The 9,347-nt window shown below is 37.8% G+C and overlaps 1 protein-coding gene across 2 annotated transcripts in view; it reads left to right on the forward strand.

The window, feature by feature from the left end:
• Positions 1–429: 429 nt before the first annotated feature.
• The window catches only part of LOC121379276 (neuronal acetylcholine receptor subunit alpha-10-like), a 31,691-nt gene continuing 22,773 nt past the window's right edge, over positions 430–9,347 (forward strand). The window contains exon 1 of one of the 2 annotated variants that reach the window (XM_041507813.1): positions 430–561. The gene's annotated coding sequence lies outside the window, so the exon portion shown is untranslated. Of the gene's footprint in view, positions 562–9,097 lie in introns of those variants that run through there. The other variant, XM_041507814.1, reaches the window with a different exon arrangement.

The following is a 9,347-nucleotide window of genomic DNA, read 5'->3' on the forward strand; positions in this document are numbered from 1 at the left end:
TCGACTCGTCTCTCTCAGTATTACCGTTTTGCCTCCTAATTGACGTAATACCCCACTAAATATCTCGATAAGAAATCCCCCGCCCAAAGAGAATGAATTCAATTGACCTATCGTAATCAGGTGACAGGGAAAAATCGTTACATAATATCCCAAGTTGTGAAATCTCACAGGTATTCGAACAATGTAATAAACAAAATGAACAAATTCCAGTTATCGCGGCCCAATCATTTTCTACACGAATCAATATCGTACAACAATCAATACCGGTAAACCCATGACTACAAATTTATATTTTGTTATGCTGAATGAGTGCTATACATTATTTACTTAAAATAAGATTTGCATGCGAAACAATAATAAGCAAACAAAAGTGACATTGATATACACACGAGCATCCACTGATGCGAAATTATTTGTTCAGGACTTATCAGAAGTAGAAGGAAGATAATCTAATCTAAACGGATGTCGTTCTGAATCCTTTGGAGGTTCGTGCTCGGTTCTTCTGAACAGGATCCAGATAGAAGCTGTTGCCGATTCTGGTTCAAAGCGCAGATTGGACAGGTTTGTGTTTGGTTGTTGTTCGTTGATTTATAGATAATATATGCTTTGCACTGAATCATGGTAAGCTACAAAGCTGGCATCAGTTTTTGTTTCCACATTTTAATAATTCAGTTTGTGTTTGTACAAGAATGACATAATTGTTTGATAAATAGGGTTAATCTTCAATTATATCTAAATTATATGGTGTATAAATAAATAGCGATCAGCACTTTAAATACTTTTTACGCGAGTTTAATTGTTCTGTATGTCTATATGTTTGTATGTTCATCTCTCTCTCTCTCTCTCTCTCTCTCTCTCTCTCTCTCTCTCTCTCTCTCTCTCTCTCTCTCTCTCTCTCTCTCTCTCTCTCTCTCTCTCTCTCTCTCTCTCTCTCTCTCTCTCTCTCTCTCTCTCTCTCTCTCTCTCCATCTCCCTCTCTCTGTGTCTGTCTCTCTCTGCATGGATGCGTATTGGGCGCGTATGTGCGCCAGTGTCTTATAGACGAGATAGATCATTGTTCTTCTCTGTCAGTGACTTAATGGAAGGTGTACTCTATGTACTTACTTAATTTCATACCTGGTTACCATACTGTAAACGATACCCGGAATGAATTAACACAACAGTTACGTTCACTTCTTCGTGTAGACTCATATTAAGCAAGATGCACGGGGAAAACTAGCACAGCTGACATGATTTCTTTACTCTTAACTAACAGTGACATATCTGATATCTAAACTCATAAAACTGTCATGGTTCAAGTTATAAATGCGTCAACAGATGCTTAAGGTGTTTGTTTAAGAAAAAAAAAGAAAAAAAAAAAGAACATTTTAATGAAGCCGAGGTGTACTGTTTTAATCAGCGACTGTTAGGAGCATGCCAAACGTAAGGTGAATGTGACATCTGGTGTAGATTCAGGCTCTTATCTAATCTGAAATAATTGAAAGTGAGGTAAAAAAAAACATATAACCAGGGAATAGTTATATAGGGTCTTCACAAACTAGAAAAAATGGGCAGTTTTAAACTTGAAAAGTTTTCTTTTTCATACACACCATGGCTAATGTATTGTCAAATGCACTGGCCCCATGGTAAGTGATATTTTTTCTTTCTAAAACCCCTGATACCAGAATGGGATGTTCCCTTCATGTCGTTTCATGCCCTAAAAGAATGAAAGAAAAGGAACATTTTCTGTTATTATTTTTTATTTGTAATGAACGATAATTAAATTTACTTTTACAAACTTTATGATTTTCCAAGTAAAGTATACATCTTAGGTGATTAGCATAATGATCTTGAAAATTACAGGAAACCCTTTACTTGCATCATAACAACTAATATTATGCGTTTCGGTATAACAATGGCAGTCCAAAACAAAATTAGTGTTGTTAATCAGATTATTAAAAGGAAGGAAGGAAATGTTTTATTTAACGACGGGCCCAACACATTTTATTCACGGTTATATGGCGTCGGACACATGCTTAGGACCGCACATATATTGACAGAGGAAACTCGCTGTCGCCACTTCATAGGCTACTCTTTTTCGATTAGCAGCAAGGGATCTTTTATATGCACCATCCCACAGACAAGATAGCACATACCACGACCTTTGTTATACCAGTCGTGGTGTACTGGCTGGAGCGAGAAATAGTCCAATGTGCCCACCGACAGGGTCGATCCCAGATCGACCGCGCATCAAGCGATCGCTGTACCACTGAGCTACGTCCTGCCCCCTCGATTATTAAAAATGCCTTATGGAGTAAATCATAGAGTTTAAAGAACTTGAACCGTTTACATGACAGCAATGAGTGGTTTTTCGTTTAGTTCCTGATGGGGAAGCCAACCTTATGGATACATGATACATCCATTAATATATTATGATCACCACAATCACCTTCATGATCACCATAATCATTTTGATTATCATCATTATCGTCGTCGTCGTCACCACCACCACCACTGCTACCACCATCATCATCGTCAACACCAACACAACAATCATCATCACCAACATCAGCACCACCACCACCATCACAACCACCATCACCACCATCATCACCACCATCATCATCACCACCACCATCATCACCACCATCATCATCACCACCACCATCATCACCACCACCATCACCATTATCATCACCATCATCACCACCATCATCAGCACCACCACCACCATCATCATCACCACCACCATCATCACCACCATCATCATCACCACCACCATCATCACCACCACCACCACCATAATCATCATCACCACCATCATCACCAACATCAGCACCACCACCACCACCATTATCACCACCACCACCACCACCACCACCACCACCACCATTACATTACCATCGATCGCCACCATCATCATCCTAATCTTTCATTCAGGTTGGATCACAATTGTCACGTGGTTAGGAAGAAAAATAAAACGAACAAACAATTGCATAACAAAACAAACAATGATCTCAACAATTCCCTCAGATCGTTTTGCAGAAACTAACCCCTGCTATTCCTAAGGTTTAAGAACGAATTAATATTAGATTGGTACGGTATTTAATGGTAAATAATTCAGACAGAGGTTTTTAACACCTTAACACCTTAACAGCTGTCTCCGTAACCATGTGTTGTTCAAATTCATCGGGGTAAGCAACACAACGCCGAAACGATCTCACCTCTTTTTCCCCTGCATATAAATCAAACCAAGTCTACATTCTCGGATTCTTACATCTTGATTAATGAAGCCACTGGTGGTGATCGTTTTGGATATTTTTCAAAGATTTCCAAAAATAAAGCCCATGTCAAATTCGTTAGCTATCTACACTCTATGGAAGGTCTTTGAGACTTGGCGATATTTAGAAGGGTCATTTCAGTAATCTAACAAAGAGCCCCACTGTCGGTGTAATTAGTTCTGGTATGAACGACCGTCCAAGAGGTATTGATTTACGTGGTCAAGATGTCACTTTACATTGGGTCTTGATGCTCGTTTAATTTGATTCCGACTTCCAGTACTTAAATCAAGTTGAGTCTCATATATTTTGTTATGGAATCTTGTGTGGATTTTTGTTTCTTTTTAAGAGTAAAACCATTTTGCTACATGCGGTTTCTTTAAAACACTAAGCGTCCACGTTCTATAAATACTCTAGTGTGAACGTTATACCAACCTCAGCTGCCGAAAAAAAGAAACTGTGGTCACTTAAGTTTGGCAATATGTTTTTGCATGACGATGATTTTCTTTAAGAGTCTACTTAAAAAGGTAAGATTGTAATAGAGGTTGAGAAGTCAAAAAACTACAAAAGCAACTGTGTATGCATATGTGATATAGCAAATAAGAAGAAGAGGAAGAAGATAACGAAAAAGAATATGAAAAACTCCACTTTATATTTATTATTATTATTATTATTATTATTATTGTTATTGTTATTATTATTAGTGTTATTGTTCTTTTGTTGTAGTTTTTGTCAGCAATATGATGATGATCATCATCATCATCATTGGCAAATACCATTTTTACATTTGCATAAGTTATGGCTTTTATTTCTTGTAAAGGCTTTAAATGTTGCTAGATTTTTTCAAAAGTTCTAATGTCTCCCATAACATCATAGGAGTGTGCGTTTATAGATTTCTCTGTTATTATTATTATTATTATTATTATTATTGTTATTGTTATTGTTATTATTATTGTTGTTGTTGTTGTTGTTGTTGTTGTTTTTGTTTCTAATTTGTACACACGGTTAAATTTAAATATAGAAGTTGACTGTCCGTCTGTCTGTCCATATCTTTCAAGATAAGTTTCTTTGAAATGTATATTGGAAACGCGCGCGCGCACACACACACACACACACACACACACACACACACACACACACACGGGAAAACAGAGACAGAGAAAGAAGAGAGATTGGAAGAGAAACAGAGAGAAAATGAGAGAGAGAGAGAGAGAGAGAGAGAGAGAGAGAGAGAGAGAGAGAGAGAGAGAGAGAGAGAGAGAGAGAGAGAGAGAGAGAGAGAGAGAGAGAGAGAGAGAGAGAGAGAGAGAGAGAGAGAGAGAGAGAGAGAGAGAGAGAGAGAGATGAAGCCACCTTGCGTGCATCCGATTACAAAATGTTCAAACCTTCCTAAACTAAAGTGTATGTTAAACGTAGCACATGTTAATTAGTGTCTTATTAAAAACAAAACACAAAACAATTTCTAAATACAATATTATACCTTTATGTGTTTTAAAATGGAATGTGAGTATAGCATATTAAATTAATAAATCAATAAATATATTTATTAAACATTCGACAGATCCTAGTTTTTAAACACTAAGGCATATTGTTCACCTAGACCCTGGATTCAACCCGTAAAAATGGACACTAAGTTTGGTTAATTTACAAACCTGTAACAAATATGGATACAACAGAGTGAAACAAGAGTCTGTGACATTGAAATACCCTTTAAAATAGATTAAACGCGACTCCAAAATCATTACTTCTGAAAAATACATTTACTTCGGTTGTACGGAAATGGATTATCTAAACAATAAAATATAAGTAATGTTTGATTTCAGTGATCATAAACGGCTCTAATAGTGAACAATATATGTTTGTGTTTAAAAACTAGGGTCTGTCCCTTCAAAACGTTTTTGGTCGACATTGATGCCAAATATTGAATTTTAGCAATAATTTGGACCCAGACTGTTTCTATTATCGACATGTTGTGCATTATTAATAGTTTTATAAACTAGATCTGTTTGGGGGTTGTTGTTTTTTGCCCCCCCCCCCCCCCCCCCTTCATTAATAGATATGCATTTGGTGTCTGAGTATACATTTTTTTGGGGGAAAAAAGAGAAACAACCCCACTAAAATACACGGGTAGTCTTCAAAAGCAAGCAAGACAAATTGGTGAGTAATTCATGTCTATATATAATGAAGAGAGCGATTGTTGGTGGTGTCAAGTCTGTTAAACGAATCGTGACTTGTGATAAAATATTCCATTGATGTAGTTGTTGAATATTGACAGAAGACATGACATGTCCCCGGAGATGTCTTGTTATTGATGTGTGAGGTAATATGCCTTAATATAAACCAAACAACATCCTGAATCTCTAGTGCATGGTACCTGTGGTCCCTCGAGGACAGCAGGTATAGGTAGAATTCGAACAATAAATATAATGAGTCTCGTTGGGTGTAACAAGTCACGCCATAACCAGGATGCCATGAAATCGTATGTGTTCTTGTTTATCACTTGTACAGTCAACTATTTCTCGTTCTAGTCATTGCACCACGACTGGTATATCAAAGGTCGTGGCATGTGCTATCCTGTCTGAGGGATGGTGCATGTAAAAGATCCCGTGCTACTAATGGAAAAATGTAGCGGGTTTCCTCTATACGACTATATGTAAAGACATTACCAAATGTTTTACATTCAATAGCCGATGATTAACACATCAATGTGTCGTTAATAAAATAATGTTTCACTTTCTGTACAATCGACATAGATACCAGGTTGGTTGCTTCATTGGGTTGGTTGTAGATTGTAGTTTGTGGAGTTCTTCGGAGTACCACGAATACTGCTTGGTCGATATTCGTTACGTGCATATTAAAACTATTTGCTGACTAATGACATACAAGTCCGAGACATACCTCGTCAGTAGAAATGTCTGAAACTACATTACTAGGTTATAATCATATAAAAATAATTAATTACAATGCTGTCTGAAGCATTCATCGTTCTTTATTGTTTAAACTTATACGGCTGTTGGCTGTTGTTCATTAATAATGTATTGTTGTTAATAACACTGAGTAAATATGTACTAGGAGCAACCACTCTGAGGTGACATAATTTGTAAATGGAGTATATAAATACTTTTTGTTATACTGATAATTATTATTCCACTTTGCATATTTGCACCACTTTTCATACAATGTAAACTCCCCCCAGTGCCGGATTTATAAGGGGGCAAAGTGGGTAGACTAAGGACTTCCTTTATAAAAAAAAATGTAATAATTATAAAATTAGTTCATTTTTATTTTATTTCTCATGTATTTTAAATTCTATGTTGAGGGCCTCCCGAACCTGAAGTGCCTCGGGCCCCCAAGTCTAAATCCGGCCCTGGCTCCCACTCCCCGTTTTAATGATATATTTATTATTCATGTACAATTATATTTATTATTTGTTACGCTTATGGACTGTATGTTTACGGCTAATGTATATATATATATATATTTCGTTAGGTAGTTAATCCCGTGGATCGATAAGGTAGTATCATAAATTCGAATTATGCGTCTAACATGTATTATATTTTCGTTGTGTTCTTAAATTCGTTGACAGCACTACACCTCGAATTATACAGAAATTGCCCCACCACGAAAAAACTAAAATTTCATAGTTGTTTTAACAATATATTTTAACAAAATGTAGTTATTTATCAGTAAGATCCCACAATATACATGTATGAAACAACATCTGCAGTACTAATAGTTTGGTCTTAAACCATGTCTCCAGCCAGTGCTCCACGACTGGTACATCAAAGGCAGTGGTATGTGCTATCCTGTCTATGGTATGGTGCATATAAAATACCCATAGCTGCTAATCGAAAACTGTGTGGTCCTTAACCATATGCCCGACGCCATATAACCGTAAATGAAATGTCTTGAATGCGTCGTAAACTAAAACATTTCCCTCCTTAAACCATGTCAATATCAATAATAATATAATACTTTAAAAACAAAACAAAAAGTCATCACTATTATTATGTGTTTTAACAAACTATAAAACATGAATTTTTTTAAGCAAATTTATGAAGAACATTTCTTAAAGACTTTTTGCTACACACTTCTAAATAACCTAATCATGTTGTTTTAGAAGACAACTGAGGAGTCGCCTGTTTTTCCATGGATCGGCCGGGTTCACCTCTCTCCTTCTGGCAGGCTTGATACTTGAAAGGAAATATTAAGTTAACCATCGCTGGATTTTTCGCGCCACTCCCCTAGTGGCACCAGCGATTAAACTCTTATAACCCTTTGGCGTCACTTGAAAAGTGACGCCGGTTTGGGAAGTTATAATAACTTCCTAAACAACTAGTAGGCTGTCAGGATTGGACTGAACTGCGGTTGGACACGGTGGGGGTGGGGGGGGGGGGGGGTTAGGATGATGGGATGCCGGGAGTTAGGGCATTATGTGGGGCTATATGCGTAGGCGGTTCGGCCTTAGGTTTTGTGTCGTGGGTCGGCCTCCCCTCCCTCCCGACCCTCACCTGGTCACACCAATGTTTAAAATATGACTGGCAGCCCCTTTCCTCTTAACCTCCCATGGGCTTAATGAATATTGTTCAAGAATTATTATTAATATTAGACCAGCCCATCTAAATTTGCGCCGAAAATATATTATATTAATAATATATAGAGATTAGGAATGTTGATATTTTTTTTAAGGGCGCAGCCAAATCTTTTTAAACCCTATTTTCCCCTTTTTATACTTTTGGCGTTAATTTTCAAAATTTCCCCTATTTGTTAGGTTATCCCTGTCCCGAGTCAGACCTCCGATCCTATCGGAGGCCGGACTCGGGATAGGCGTGTTCGAAACCCTAGTGGTATATGGACATGTTAAACAAGTTACTAAGCTAAGCTACACACTGATGTAATATCATCAGTGTTTTTTAAAAATCATTTTAACTATATTTCCACGTATAAATACAATATGCATACACAAGACAAACTAAAGATTATACACGAGAGGAGGGACGGTTATAACCTGTCTCTGATACGTTGTGGGTCAGTTATCGGCCTTAAGGCTAGTGCAGTAGATACTAGGTTCGTGTGACCGTACCGGATCCAATCTAGAGTGAATTTTAACACAAATGTGATTTATAGCCAGGTGTAAGACCATAACGCTGATCTCTCTCTCTCTCTCTCTCTCTCTCTCTCTCTCTCTCTCTCTCTCTCTCTCTCTCTCTCTCTCTCTCTGTCTCTCTTTCTCGCTCTCTGCGTGTCTCTCTGTCTGTCTGTCTGTCTGTCGGTCGGTCTCTCTCTCTCTCTCTCTCTCTCTCTCTCTCTCTCTCTCTCTCTCTCTCTCTCTCTCTCTCTCTCTGCCCGTCTCTCTGTCTCTCTTTCTCGCTCTCTGCGTGTCTCACTCTCTGTCTGTCTGTCTGTCTCTCTGTCTCTGTCTCTCTCTCTCTCTCTCTCTCTCTCTCTCTCTCTCTCTCTCTCTCTCTCTCTCTCTCTCTCTCTCTCTCTCTCTCTTTCTCTCTCTCTCTCTCTCTAAGAATCTGGGTTAAGCTATGAGCTAAAATTAAGAACCACTAATGTTTAAAATCAAAAACGTTTTTATAGTAAAGTTATTAATCGTTTCAGTTAACCTTGCCATGATGTCATTATGGCTTTCATTGCTATAACAAGTTGGTATTTCCAGCACTCGTCAATATATCAATATCTAAGGCGTTCATTAATATCTTATACACCGGCAACAATCGTGCAAGAGCGGTGTTACTCAGAGAGTCGCCCGGCGCTTTAAACCGCATGGGATTTGTCAATGTTCATATATTTTTTTGCAAACCAGGGGCAACTTGTGCCGCAGGTGCTAACTCACGGCGATAAAAACACGTTCGGTGTCTAAACCAAATACCACCGTTCGATAAAAGCGTCTAATCCCTGATGCTAATTATCTTTACGGGCTAAACGCTAAAATGGAGGATGTGAAAGTCACAGGTTTTTTTAAATAGCAAAACATGAGCACCATATCATCCGATGAAAACGTCTCACATCTGCCATTGTTTGACTCTATAAGAATCCTGTGGAACAATCCTCTCTGTTGTCCGACATGTGTGTATAATTATT

Source organism: Gigantopelta aegis, chromosome 8 (genome assembly GCF_016097555.1).
Source record: "Gigantopelta aegis isolate Gae_Host chromosome 8, Gae_host_genome, whole genome shotgun sequence".
In the NCBI taxonomy this organism is placed as follows: Eukaryota; Metazoa; Mollusca; class Gastropoda; order Neomphalida; family Peltospiridae; genus Gigantopelta; species Gigantopelta aegis.